Genomic DNA, 4,993 nt, shown 5'->3' on the forward strand with positions numbered 1-4,993 from the left:
AATATAAAACTATAGAAAATAAAAAGGAGAAAGTACTTCTCTCTCTTCCCCTCCCACCTTCCCTCCAATTCCCTATCCTGAATTACCCCTTCCAGAGTTGTCCAGAGTTGATTTTGTTCTTGATCTAGGCCTATGCAAATACACATATATACATCTACAGACTTGTGCGCTTTTCAAAAACCACATTACATATTGTTCTACAACTGTCTTTTTTATTTAACAGTATGCCCTAGTCGACTTTTTTTTCATCAGAAAAGATTTATTCAGGAAAAGAAAGGATCGCAATCTTCTATGTGCAGACATGGCGACCCATGTACTTACAATCTATATGCTTGTATATAGGTTTATTTAATTATTTTCATCATATTATATTTCATAAAATGTACCCTTTGCAATTTCCAGAACACTTTTATCTCTCACTCTTCCTTTTCTCCATAGTAAAAAGTTCCCCTTGACTAACACTGTAATGACTCTTTAAAGATTTTTAAAAACAGCTCTAATAAACTTAGGAATACTAAAATATTTATAGAACATGACTTTCTCTAGCATGGAATTGGGTAGAAGAAGACTCTATGATGTTATAATGATGATGATTGTGATAACTCCTACTTGTGTTTATACACTTTAAGGCAATTATCTATAAAGGATCTCATTTAAACTCTATCTAATGATATTTTGTTCTGGAAATGCCTGTAGATTCTTCTGATAAAACTATTTTTATTGTAATAAAGTCTTACAGTATGTGCTGGGAACAGCATGATAATGTTATTATTACTATCCGGGCAATCATTATTTAATCTGGATGAAAATTAATAGCTCCAACATTACTCTATGCTCAGCCTTACCCAGCTTTGAGTGTGGGTTTCCTAACTACATCTTGCTGTTTCCTGTTTCTAAGCTTCAAAATATATGAGGAAAAATTGAAAGAATCAGAGGGAGAAAGATAATTCCACAATTATAGTGCTAGATTTTGATACTCCATCACAAGAAAAACTAGGTCAAAAAAATTAGTAAAGATGTAAAAATTCTGAACAACACTATCAACATCTTGATATGATGGATACTTACAGATACTATACCAGGAACACAATACATATTTTTCAAAGTCTCATGAGAAATCATAAAAATAACTGCCATAAAACAAATCTCAATAGATTTAAAAAATTAAATCACACAAAGTATGTTTTCTGACTGTAGAAGAATTAAATTAAAAATTAATAATGATACAATATCTAGGAAAACATTGAATATTTAGCACTTAAACAACATATTTCTAAATAATTTATGAATCAAAGAAGAAATCACAGAGGAAATTAGAAAATATTTTGAACTATGTGATAAAGAATATATAATATGTCAGTTTTTATGGGATAAAAGCAGAAAACAGTTAAAAGAAAAGATAAGTCTATGGCTATGCCACCCTGAACAAGCCTGATCCGGTCTGATCTCAAAAGCTAAGCAGGGTCGAGCCTGGTTAGTACTTGGATGGGAGACCACCTAGGAATACCAGGTGCTGTAGGAGTAAGAAATAAAAAAAATAATAATAAGGGATTGTAAGATGACAAGATCCTCTCAATCTATGAGGTCAACCAAGGGTTGCCTCTCCTGAAAACAAAACAAAACAATAAGAAAAATTAACCATTCAATACATTAGTTCTTTGAAATGATCAAAAAATTGACAAATCAAGGGAAAAGCAAAACACAAATAGTCAAAATTAGGAATTAAATATGTGCTTCTATTACCGATTTTAGAAGCATACTATAATATGTCAACAACTTTATGTCAACATGCAACAATCATATTCGACAAGCCAGATGAAACCAAAAAATTTCTTGAAAAGTACAACTTACCTAAACTGGTATCAGATGAAGCAGAAAATCTCAATAGCTCTACATCTAGTAGAGAAATTAAATACATTATCTGAGACCTCCCCACATATAAAACACCTCTAGGCTCTGATAGTTTCACTGGTGAATTCTAACATTTGAGTAAGATATAAAACCACTATTATGTAATCTTTATCAGGAGAGAATAGGGGGAATATTTTCTCACTTATTTTATGAGGCTAGCATAACTCTAATATCGAAATCTGAGAAAAATGTTATAAAAAAAGAAAGTTACAAATCGGTCTTAGTCAGAAACGTTGATATAAAAATCCTTAGCAAAAAATTAGCAAATCAAATGCAATAATATAAAAAAGGAAGAGATATTATGATCAAGTAGGGCTTATTCCAGTAATACATGATTAATTTAACATTATAAACTCAATTGATGTCCCTTTTTTTATTGCCAGGCCTGATATTTTTCATTTTTGCCAAGAGATATCAACACAAGCAGGTGGAGTCTTGCAGAAGAGCCCCAACTACATTAGGAGGCCTGATTCAGAAAGCTTCTTTGTCTCCATGAGCTCAAAACTCTACTCCCAAAGACACCAAGGCAGCAGTAGGGAGATCCTACCACATTTCTCCCTTACCAAGAAACAGCTGGTGACTTGGCCTGGGGAAACCTCTTTTGCTTTCTTGACACCACCAGAGGGATCAGATAAACAGAGCAGGCCAAAATAACATTACAAAATCTCTGAAAATTAAACTGCCATTAAAACCACAACCCACCTCAGTAGGGCCAAGACTCATATGCTAAACCTCAATAAGGTGACAGACTGCTAAAATAAGATTTCCATAGGACCCATAGTCTCTTAAGAAAAAGAACGTAATGTGCAGAATACAATTGAAAATCACCTAAAATACCAAAAACCAAGAACATCACAATTTGAATGAGAAACAGCAATCAACTGACAACAACACTGAAACGAAATTTTAAAGCATCCAACATAAAAAAGTTTTCAATAATCAATTATAAATTATCTTGAAACAAATAAAAATGGAAAAGTAGGAAATCTCAATAACAATAAAAGTTATACAAAAGAACAACATGGAAATGATAGAACTAAAAAAATACAATAATAGAAATTTAAAAAACTTGCTGGATGGGCTCAAGAGTGGAGTGCAGATGAGAGAGAATAGGATCAGTGAACTTGAGGACAGAGCAATAGAATTCATTCAATATGAACAACAGAGAGAAAATAAATAAATAAAAGACATTTCATAGATCTGGTGGAAATAATGAAAGGCATAGCATTTTTATCATCAGAGCCTCAGAAATAGACGATAATGCAGTTGGGCAGGGGCTGAAAGAGTATTTGAAGAAGTAACAGGTAAAAGCTCCATAAATTTGGTAAAGGATACAAATCTATATATCCAAAAAGCTGAACAAATCTCAAATATAATAAATCGAAAAAAATCCATGTCAACACACACATAATTAAACTCCGCAAACTAAAGATATACAAAGATTTTTGGAAGTATCCAGAGAGAAACAATGCATTATGTATAGGAAACACCAATTCAAATGAGAGCAGATTTCTCATCTAAAACCATAGACACCAAAAGAAAATATCATATTATTTCTGAGGCACTGGAAGAAAACAACTGTCAGCCATAGATTCTATATCTGGTGAAGTTATTATTCATGAATGAAGGGGAAATAAAAATATTCTCAGACAAAAGGAAACTAAAACAATTTGTGACTCATGGATCTACTCTTAAAGAAATTTCCTCAATAGTAAGGAAATGATAAAAGAAGGAATCTGAGTTTCAGGAATGAAGAAGGAAGAATGGACAGACCAGAAATATATATACATATGATAAACTGTCTTTTTCTTAATGAGTAAAATAAAAAAATATTTGATGATTGAAACACAAATTAAATACCATTTTACATTCAAAACAATGATATTTGAAAGTGGGGAAAATAGAGAGATCTAAATATAATTGAGATTTCCACACTCAAAAAGGTAAAATGTTAATACTGTTGTGGCACGTTCAAATCTAAGACCCACTGAGATTAATTATGAGCCTTTATTAGCTGGCTGGCGATTGATTCTCTCCACCAGAGAATCAATCCCAAGCTTCCAGAGGAGACAGATTATAAAGCCTAAACCCACATCCTGTTGGGCCTTGATTACACAAGCAAGCAGATTACAGAAGCAGATGTTGGTGGTTAGCATCTAACACAAAGAAATGTCGTTTCTAGTGGACAGCTTCGTTATTATACTCTGGTGGCAATATTGTTTTATTTTTCTTCTTGGGAGCCTTGGGAGCTATTTTCTCCTAGGCAGCTGGTGCCTGGAGATATCACTCTCTGCCCTTTCCTTAGGGCTGACTTACTGAGGAGTCGATACCAATAACTATAACAATGAGAGGAGATGTGAACAAGGGAAGATGTTATTGAAATGCATTTTTTTACACTGTTACAATACCAGTAAATGTTGTGTCACCTATGTATATTAAAATATCAAAGGTAACCATTATGAAAACTATGCACAGATATGAATTCAAAATGAGTCAGGTTAGGATCATAAAATATCATTGAGCAATACAATCAAAACAAGATAAATAGAAACAAGATCTAAAAGAAACAAACAAAAAAATAATAATAATAAAAAAGACATTTATGTGATAACATAACAATTATTTTAAATGTAAATGGCCTAAATAGACCAAGAAAAAGACAGATTGGTAGAGTGTATAAGAAAACATAACCCAACTATTAAAACTCACTTCAAATCAATGATATTAGGAAGGATGAAAGTAAGATAATGGAAAAAGTTATTGCATGTAAAAAAATCAATAGCAGGAGTGTCTATATTAATATTTGATAAGGTAGATTTCAGAAAAAAGAAAATCACTAGAGAATAAGGAGAGTCATTATGTAATGATAAAAGAATGAATCCACCAGGAAGACATAATGATTCTAACTGTGTAGGCACCAAACAACAGAGCCTCAAAATATGTGAAATAAAAACTGATAGAGCTGAAAAGAGGAGTAGTCAAATTCATGATTATGTCCCCTCTTGGCATGCATTCCATATGCTGTTTCAACAATGCAATCAACCAACAGGACCTTATTGACATATACAAAACATATCACTAA

The 4,993-nt window shown here is 32.4% G+C and overlaps 1 pseudogene; it reads left to right on the forward strand.

Moving 5' to 3' along the window:
• Positions 1-1,403: 1,403 nt before the first annotated feature.
• LOC118602541 lies at positions 1,404-1,522 on the forward strand (annotated as a pseudogene).
• Positions 1,523-4,993: the final 3,471 nt, after the last annotated feature.

The sequence above is a fragment of the Rousettus aegyptiacus genome, unplaced genomic scaffold (assembly GCF_014176215.1).
Source record: "Rousettus aegyptiacus isolate mRouAeg1 unplaced genomic scaffold, mRouAeg1.p scaffold_m13_p_4, whole genome shotgun sequence".
NCBI lineage: Eukaryota > Metazoa > Chordata > Mammalia > Chiroptera > Pteropodidae > Rousettus > Rousettus aegyptiacus.